Source organism: Tachypleus tridentatus, chromosome 4, assembly GCF_004210375.1.
Source record: "Tachypleus tridentatus isolate NWPU-2018 chromosome 4, ASM421037v1, whole genome shotgun sequence".
Classification (NCBI taxonomy): Eukaryota; Metazoa; Arthropoda; class Merostomata; order Xiphosura; family Limulidae; genus Tachypleus; species Tachypleus tridentatus.
The window spans coordinates 29,119,211-29,129,476 of record NC_134828.1 but is presented as its reverse complement, the minus strand read 5'-3'; positions in this window follow the sequence as shown (position 1 = coordinate 29,129,476).

The window sequence follows — 10,266 nt, the reverse complement described above, 5'->3', positions numbered from 1 at the left end:
TAACTAACATAGTGTAAAGAAAAGACGGTGGAACGTCTTACTGGAAAACTAACGGACGCGGCTGCTGCACGTGTGCCCGTTCTGGGTCGACCACTTCTCTACAATATTGAATTTACCTTTCAAATACTCAGCCGTTTCTTCCCATGGCGCAACCAGTACTTATAATTTTGCTTCAATAATAGTTAGCGACCTACGCTGCTCGATATTTCTATGCTTCAAATTTCAAACTGTTTTCTAAACGTCTAAAGTAACATCCGAAACTGTGAATATATTTTAGTGAGTTTATTCAAAATAAAGGCAAATTTCCACTTTATAATTAACGTTCTCACGAAGTAGAAAAGCTTCTGATCATACTGAATATTGCCACGAAGTATATAACACAGTTTTATAATTACCCATATTTTTTTTAATATTAACTATTCAATACAGTCTCCATTCAGAATTTGGCCAGGTAGTTGGGGCGCTGGGCTCGTAATCTGAGGGTCGCGGGTTCGAATTCCTGTCTCTCCAAACATGCTTGCCCTTTTAGCCGTTAGGACATTATAATGTTCCATCAATCCCACTGTTCGTTGATAAAAGAGTAGTCCAAGAGTTAGCGATGGGTGGTGATAATTAGTTGCCTTCCCTCTAGTCTTACAGACAGTCCTCGTGTAGCTTTGCACGAAATTCATTAACAAACGAAACATTTAAAATCATTATTTATATGACATATACGACACACTTTTCTTTTTAAAATCATTGTTTATATGACATATACGACACACTTTTCTTTTTAAAATCATTGTTTATATGACATATATGACATATACGACACACTTTTCTTTTTAAAATCATTGTTTATATGAAATATACGACACACTTTTCTTTTTACAATTATTGTTTAAGTATAATATACAACACATTTTTCTTTATAATTCTATTTGCATGACGTATACAACGCAATTTACGTCTACATTAGCGCTTACGTGGTGCATACAACAGTTTTCATTTAAAATTAGCGTTTAAATAATGTACACTAAGTTTAATTTAAGAATAGTATTTACATGACGTATTCAACACAATTTGTGTTTGGAATCAATGTCTACGTAACATGAAGAACCTAACTTACATTTAGGATAAACATTTATGTGACGTGTAGAACACAGTTTTCATTTAGGATTAGCGTTTGCATGATGTAACAACATTGATTTTATTTAGAATTAACGTTTACATGATGTATACAACACAGTTTTTATTTAGAATTAGCGTTTACATGTTCTATGTAATACAGGTTTTATTTATAATTATGTTTGCGTGACATATACAACACAATTTACATTTAGATTAGCGTTTACACGATGTATTTAACACTGATTGTATTGAAAATTAGCGCTTACATAAAGTATACAGGAAATATACAGCACGACTCTTATTTAAAATTAGCGTTTATATGAGGTAGACTATACAACTTTTATATAGAGTTACGGTTTAAATCTTGTATGGAACACAATTTTTATTCAGAATAAGCGTTTAAATAAAGTAAGCATCGTAGTTTTTATTTAATATTACTGTTCGTAACACAGATTTTTACAGAATTATTGTTTACATAAAATATACCAATTACTATCTCACAGTCAGATTTACAATTCTATTAATCAATATCATGTGACACTCGAATTTCATCTGTCAAAATTGGGAACAGACAGTTTCGAATTTTAATTAATCATATTCAAATAATAGTCAATTTTCAAAATGTATTAATAAATAGCATAAGAGATTGTTATATATATATATAATTTTACTCTTACAACCGTGTTATAGCTATAGTTATAAAACTTACTTAACCACATACCGTGTTTCTCCGAAAATAAGACAGGGCTTATATTAATTTTCACTCCAAAATATGACACTAGGACTTATTTTCGGGGGATGTCTTATTTTGATATATTAAAAAAATGAAGTTACAAAGTAAAACTATTAAACTAACCATTTAAAATAAACTATTATTAAACTATTAAACTAACTGATTAATACTTAAATAAACTAATTAACTAACTATTAAACTAATTAATAAATTAATTTTTTTTATTTCTTTCCTCTTCCTGCCACTCTTAACTAGGGCTTATTTTATGGGTAGGGCTTATATTAAAACTATCCCCAAAAATCACACTAGGTCTTATTTTATGGGTAGGTCTTATTATCGGAGAAACACGGTAGTAACACATTAGTTACGCTATACTATACACGTTGGGGGCAAACTCTTTATATCATACAAGCAAGTTATCTATCTATCTTGCAACTTGTTGAAATTCAACTTTTAATCTAGTGGTTTACTAAATAATACAACCCGTACACGTGATGTATTTGCACATAGAACGAGCCACTGACTGTGGTTACAATGTTTAATTACAAAAAACCTAGCGATGCAGAATACTAGTTAAGTCTCTCCAATCTGTAAGTAGATTTTGCACGTGACGTATCCTTGAGGCACCCTGCCGGGATCAAACTCTCCACCGCTGCGCCATCTGGACCAACCAAACGACATTAAACCGCCATGTTTAGACGCGTATTGATAGGCTAATATCACGGATCAGTAGTCGATGATACTCCTTTGGGATTCATTAGCGTTAAACCATCATCCTCTCAAAATATTTGCTGCAATTCCCGTGCTTTTCCTTTGTGCTCTCTGTTGCCTATTTTGAAAGGCCGAGAAGAACGCGAAGTGCGTGTACAGAACTTTGATATAACAAACTCCCAGAGCTCTAAAGAGCGTAAGTAACGAGCCTACAAAACAGCTATCGTTCTGAGAGGTTCCAGCTCTTCAATCCGGTCCCTAGGGCTAATTCACCTTTTCATGGCGTGATCTGTTTGCAAACAAACGACTACACGATCACAATGGATCTGGTCCTGAAGAGACCACGAGTCCGAACCACTCAGGTGGGACGGCGTTACTGGGCTATACATGTTTATAAGTAATTCCCAATAATAATAAAAAAAAAAAACGATCCGGGTTGAGCTCCGTTTCTCCTATACAAGATACAAAACCAAAACCTCTCGCCAAGAAAATGATTCGAAGAAAAACATCTAAGTGGAAACAGATTTCGTGTCACTCAAAGTCTAAATGTTGGGAAGATAGAAACGACAATACTTCTGTCCTGCTTCTTTCCTGGGTTTCAGGATATGTAAAACTCTAACATAGTGACTGCTTGTCTTGCCCTTGTGTACGAGATTATACTAGCAGTAAAATATTTCATGTCTGTTTCTCGTCTCTTCGACAGAGCTGAGATACAGAGAAAGAAGAAACCTCCTACAAAGATCTGACAATGTGCTTTTGTCATCAGATCGATATCCTGTGAATATTAGGATCGTTTTTAAGGCCTTTTTCGTTGAGATATTCTTGTACACACTGTTATTTTGCTATGAAATAATTTATCCGAAAACGGTCCGAAGGCCACCAGTATGGTCAGATCTATTAACCACTTGCACTGAAATACAGTAGAGTGTTACCTGTCAGTTATTCACTAGATGGTCGGGTGGTTAGGGCGCGCGACTCGTAATTTGAGGGTAAAGGGTTTGAATCCCGGCACATCAAAATCTATTAGTGTGTCAAATTTGAAAAGTCTATAAAGTTAAGTTTTCCATCTAATAAAGTTCGTGCTTTCCGTGCAAAAGGCATGGTCAGGTAATTAGATGGATCCCCGTCACACCAAACATGCTCACCCTTTCAGCCGTGTGAGCGATATAATGTGACGATCAATCCTACTATTCGTTGTTAAAGAATAGCCCAAGAGATGGCGGTGGGTGGTAATGACTAGCTACTTCCCCTCTAGTGTTACACCACTAAATTACGGACGGCTAGCGCAGATAGCTCTTGTGTAGCTCTGAGTTAAATCCAAAACAAACAAATATTCAACAGAAGCCAAAATGACGTCTCATAAGGAACACCTAACATTGCAATTTTTACTGCCGTGACTATTGTGAAACGTGTGCATGCCATGAATACGAGTAGAATTATGTATTCTGTAGATTATAACAAAGCATGACATATGAACTTGAATAATAATTTGGGTTTTATCTACCCTTGACAAAGAACACATTCGTGGACTACATGGAAGTAAATGTAGTTTAATATTTTTATTTGCCCTCATTTTATTTCCGGTCGTGAATGCAAAGAAAGTTAATAAACCGATCTTCCGCTAGGTGAAGTGCTCTTTCATACTTTGCTTTCCATTTGTAAATTCAAAGATAAAGGAAATAATTTCCATTTCTTTATACAGGATACAAGTATATTCAAACCAGTTGGTTACTAGAGTATCGTGTGATTTCTATAATTACTGGATACGTGTCGTTGATTAAAACAAGAAACTGTTACATTATTTTCTCACTTTTGTTGCTACAGGATACGTGTCTTTGTTAAAACAGTAAGCAAGGTTACGAAACTTAAAATATTCAAACTAAATTATTACGTAGATGTAATGCCATCTAGTGACAGATTTAATAAATTATGTGTGTTTATGTACATTTTACCAACAAATTATTTTCCTACGATCCTCTCTACACAAATCGGTCTGTTTTTTTTAACTAAAAAGATGTTTATGAAGTTTTGTAGGCTGTTAATGTTCTTTTAACAGGAAAAACCATTACTGATGCTGCCATCCTGCCTAAGGTTGGTTGAAGATGTCATCTATGGATTTCAACTTTATTTTGTTTTTCCACCTGACGATGGTTCCTGGAATCTAATGATGGCCCTTGATGTTATTTGTTGGTTGAAACTGTATTTTACTTTTCCCTTGTTGGTGGTTCCTGATTGCACATGTCGATTTTATGGGTGTTTTATTTCACTTACCTGATGATGGTTCCATATGGTACATGTCGATTTTATCTGTTTTTCCCCACCTGGTGGTAACTCTCTGAGTTTCATTTTCTTTAGTGTATTATGTTTATATGTCACATGTTATAAGATTAACACTAGGTATCAGCACAATTTTTGGCTGTTCAGGAGTTTGGGAACTTAGGTATAAGTAGATCCTTCTACTAACATTCTGTTCAAAAGCGAATTATATTATATATTAGATAAATAATTACGTGTTTTCAGGATACAACATCAGATTTAATTTTTTTTCTTACGATTAGGAAAATATAAAAACAACAACAAAAAAATAAAAGAAAAGTGTATTGGTACTAAAACAATACGAAATGTAAAATATTCATAATGTATCCACATGTTACGCAATGCTGTCTCCTTTTATCGTTACAGGAAGTGCACAACACAAACCTTGGAATAAAAACATAAGACTTTTAAATACTGTTCTCTGTTTTCTAGAGTAAAACAAAAAAAGATGGGATTTGGTATTGAACCTATATTTTAAGTGTTACAAAGCTTTCCCTTTGAAACAGGAGTTTATAAGTTCCCTTGGTCATTACTGCCTGAAACACGTATATATGAAAGATGTGTTTCTATCTTTGACGTCGTATAAGTACCCAAACAATGGGTTTCTGGTGCATCCAGTTTTCGTCTTTGATGTTTTCTCTAATTTCCTCGCAGGGGTGAAAGTTTTTACAAATCCATTCTGAGATATTACTTTCATCAATGTAGAAAGTTCGTCCAGCTTATCAACTTGACCATCTGCTTCAGACATATGATAATACGCACCTAACCCAAACCTTGTCGGCCATAGACAGATGGTACTAAATACCTTATACAAACCTTTCCTCCTACAGAAAAATGGTACTAAACACCTTATGTAAACCTTCTCTGCTACAGACAGATGATACTAGAAACTTGCGCAAACTACGTCTGTTGCAGATAGATGATATTAAATACCTTATCTAAACCTTGTTTACTCCAAACAATTCACACCGAATACCTTGCAAAATCTTGTCTGCTACAGTATGTCTCACCCAAACTTCGTCTCATACAAACAAATGGTATTAAGTACCTTACTTGAAACCTATGTTTCTAAATACAACTCATACTACTGATACTAGACAACTTATGCTTTACCCAAACCTTGTCTACTACAAACAGATAGAATTTAATACCTTACCGAAACCTTGTCTGTTGTTGACAGACAATAGTAGCCAATTTATCTAAACTATGTTTGCTAAAAACAGGGAATACTTGACACCTGACTCAACTGGTATTGAAAAGCTTATTCAAACTTTGCTGCGGAAGGTGTTTAATACCATCTGTCTGTAGTAGTCATTGTTTTGGTAAAGTATTTAAACCATCTGTCTGTAGCAAAGTTTAAATAAGCTTTTTAGGTGATGGTACTAAATACCTTACCGAAACAATGACTGCTACAGACAGATTGCACTAAATACCTTACCGAAACAATGTTTGTTTGTTTGTCTTTTGAATTTCGCACAAAGCTACTCGAGGACTATCTGTGCTAGCCGTCCCTAATTTAGCAGTGTAAGACTAGAGGGAAGGCAGCTAGTCATCACCACCCACCGCCACCTCTTGGACTACTCTTTACCAACGAATAGTGGGATTGATCGTACATTATAACGCCCCCACGGGTGAAAGGGCGAGCATGTTTGGCGCGACGGGGATGCGAACCCGCGACCCTCATATTACGAGTCGCACTCCTTAACATGCTTGGCCATGCCGGGCTTCGAAACATTGACTGCTACAGATAGTTGGTACTAAATACCTTACCGAAACATTAATTGCTACAGAGAGATGGTACTAAATACCTTACAGAAACGTTGACTGCTTGAGAGAGATTGTATTAAATACCTCACCGAAACGTTGACTGCTACAAAGAGATTGTATTAAATACTTTGCTGAAACATTAACTGCTACAGACAGATTGTATTAAATACCTCACCGAAACATTGACTGCTACAGACAGATGGCACTATATATCTTACCCAACCTTGTCTACTACACAGCGATGTTACTGTAGGTTTTACCCAAACCTTGTTTGATACAAGCAGATGGTATTAAATATCTTACTCAAAACGTGTTTACTAAAGACAGGTGACACGAGACATTTCACCCAAACCTTATCTACTACGGGCAGTTGGTACGAAAACCAAACCCAAGCTTTGTTTTCTACAAGCAGATGGTACTAGATACCATGTCTATATTTTTTTTTCTGATAGAGACAGATGATATTAATTTCCTTATCCATATCTTGTCTACTGTAGACAGGTGGTATTAATCGCCTTTATCGATTCTTGTGTGCTACACATTTTGATAAGAGTTAAGAAAATAGATCTTTGCATTCCAGATAAATATAAAATAACGTGTTTTTTATTTAAATATCTGTCTGTGCACTACAGACAGTATACTGAACATCGATAAAAGAATTGAACAAGAAAACTTTAGTGTCTTTTTGTTAGTTTAATGTAAAATGTTGATTAGGCTAAGGAGTTTGATTGTTTTTGAATTTCGCGCAAAGCTACATGAGGACTATCTGCGTTAACCGTCCCTAATTTAGCAGCGAGAAACCAGAGGAAGGCAGCTAGCCATCACCAATCACTGCCAACTCTTGTGCTGCTCTTTTACCAACGAACAGTTGGATTGAACGTACCACTATAACGCTTCCGCGGCTGAAAGGGCGAACACATCCGGTGTAAGGAAGATTCGAATCCGTGACGAGTGGAATGCCTTAACAACCGAATTATGCCAGACCATGCTCAGAAGCTGATTATTTCAAGTAAAGAAATATCGCAGTTTAAAAAAAAAATTAAAGGTTTTCCACAAACTTTATCACAATATATAGTAATCAGTGGAACTCTGAAAACGCTTCAATAAGCAAACAGAATTAGGGTGTCTGATGATTTCACGCCTCAACTGATAAATAAAGGTAATAGAACGTGTACTAACTGGCTTTAATTTTTTTTTTAAATATAATTCTATTCTGTTAGTATTTAGTTGCTTTTGGTGATGGTAACAATTTTAAAGACGGTGAAAATTTTCAAACTGGTTATTGTATTTTATTAAGAATATTAATAATACAGAAGAAATACTCAAGAAGAAATAAACCTCACGAAACTCGCGGACTTTTATAGAAACTACTTTAATAAACAGCTGTTTAATAAAGTGGCAGGGGATAATATTTAAATGACTTGTGGGAGATTTATTCATCTTTCATGACTACATGACTTTATATGAGACGACGATGTTTGTATAACTTGCGTAAGCTTTCCGCGCGATTCACGAACGTATACGATACGACTATGTTTGTATACATGACGTAAGTTTTCTGTACCGTTCATGGCTTAATGTGATTTGGCTAACGGGTCGTCGAAATAGGCCCTCGCATCTTACAACTAACAACCTACATACAATTCTTATAGCTTCTCGCTAGTCTACTCGTTATGTCGTAGCTGCGTCTAGCAGTCGCGATTGATTTATGCCTTTAGTGTTAACGTTAAATATATCCGCTATGTGGCGCTTGAAACCAGTGTAATATGAGGCGTCAGACCTTTAACGATTCGCCGACGACTTGATTAGTGAAATAGCCGGATGCTAGCAGTAGATTTTTTTATTTTACACCAGCTGCTGTAAGAACATCATTGAATCAAGTTTATGTCTATATTCTCTATATCAGCAGTTCTGTTCGTTCCTGTACCGACATTTTGCCGTAGTTATTACGACGATTAAAACCTTGTCAAGGCACGTGATTCTCTCGTGTATTATTAGAGTATAGGTTGTTGTGTACCTCGCAGTTTCAACGTTCCTTAACTGACGTGGGTTATTCTTCAGAATACAGCCTTCATGGACGAAGGGTAAGAGAAAAGCCGTACTTGATTGAAATATTTAATTTTTTTATATACTTGAAGTTTCTCTCTACGTATATCTTTAATGGATCTTCCTCTGCGAACTTCATCAAAAATTAAAAATATACGTATTAATCCCAACAAATACCTATAGGTGGCGATATGGGGATGCAATAATTGAAATAGGTAGCAAACAATTTCAGAGTTCCAAATTACGCATATAAAAGGTGGCATCGTAAGTTATAACTTTTGTTCATGAAAGTCGTAAATATTGTGTGAAACCTTAGAGTGTTATCGGCGGTCAAAGAACATGTTATGACGCGTCGTGGTTAATCAAATAAGATAAATGATATCGTACGGACATCTAAATGATCTAAGTGAATGATTTCAATCATTTTTTGAGAAAAACAAGACATGTTCGCACCTATTGTATAATTCAAGTGACACATTTGATTCAAATCATGGAGGTATAAATAACATCTTCAATTAATTTTATAAAACGAAACAAACCATAAAAAACAAAGTTTTCGTTCTTTTTTTCTACATTACACTTACGCGAACTTTCTTTTACAGAAGTGTAGACGAAACTAATATGAACTATGCATGTTCAGCACAGAAAATTACGGGCAAAAATTAACATAAACTGTGGAGATTTACCACAGAGTGCAGACGAAATTAACTATTTCTGTAGTAACAACTACCTACACGCATATAATACTACTTCACTAAAGGTTTAGATAGAGATATTTACATTTAGTTTGATTTCTGTATTATTATTGGTTTTATATATTAAAGTGAGTACCACTTTACTGAAGGTTTAGATAGAGATATTTACAGTTTGATTTCTGTATTATTAATGGTTTTATATATTAAAGTGAGTACCACTTTACTGAAGGTTTAGATAGAGATATTTACAGTTTGATTTCTGTATTATTAATGGTTTTATACATTAAAGTAAGTACCACTTTACTGAAGGTACAGATAGAGATATTTACAGTTTGATTTCTGTATTATTAATGGTTTTATACATTAAAGTAAGTACCACTTTACTGAAGGTACAGATAGAGATATTCACATTTAGTTTGATTTCTGTATTATTAATGGTTTTATATATTAAAGTAAGTACCACTTTACTGAAGGTACAGATAGAGATATTCACATTTAGTTTGATTTCTGTATTATTATTGGTTTTATATATTAAAGTAAGTACCACTTCACTGAAGGTACAGATAGAGATATTAACATTTAGTTTGATTTCTGTATTGTTAATGGTTTTATATATTAAAGTAAGTACCACTTTACTGAAGGTACAGATAGAGATATTCACATTTAGTTTGATTTCTGTATTGTTAATGGTTTTATATATTTAAGTAAGTACCACTTTACTGAAGGTACAGATAGAGATATTCACATTTAGTTTGATTTCTGTATTATTATTGGTTTTATATATTAAAGTAAGTACCACTTCACTGAAGGTACAGATAGAGATATTCACATTTAGTTTGATTTCTGTATTATTAATGGTTTTACATATTAAGTAGTAAATTACCACTT